Below are 352 nucleotides of genomic sequence, written 5' to 3'. Positions count from 1 at the left end.
GTCACTGGTTGACTAACGCTCACCGTGGAAAATGCAAGTCATTTGCAAAATTAAGGTCGGAAAGGAAGGAAAAAAAAAAAGAAAAAAAAAAGAATTTGTTTATGTAAACTTCGATTTTCTTGCAGTGCAAATTGGTACGTTAAATACTTGTCTACAGCAAAAGGGATAGCTTTTCCTTTCTCTTCTTTTTTTTTTTTTTTTTTTTTCCATATATTCCTACAGGGGATCCACAGAAAATAAACACAGCAGCATGTGCCAACACCGAGCGACATTCCACAATGCAATCTGCCTTTGTGTGGCGGGAGGGGGCTGCGGAGGGGACCCGAGGTGGCTGCGCCCCCCCGCCCCCCCC

The sequence above is a fragment of the Aptenodytes forsteri genome, unplaced genomic scaffold (genome assembly GCF_000699145.1).
Source record: "Aptenodytes forsteri isolate BGI_AS27 unplaced genomic scaffold, ASM69914v1 Scaffold384, whole genome shotgun sequence".
In the NCBI taxonomy this organism is placed as follows: Eukaryota; Metazoa; Chordata; class Aves; order Sphenisciformes; family Spheniscidae; genus Aptenodytes; species Aptenodytes forsteri.
This window is presented reverse-complemented; position numbering follows the sequence as displayed.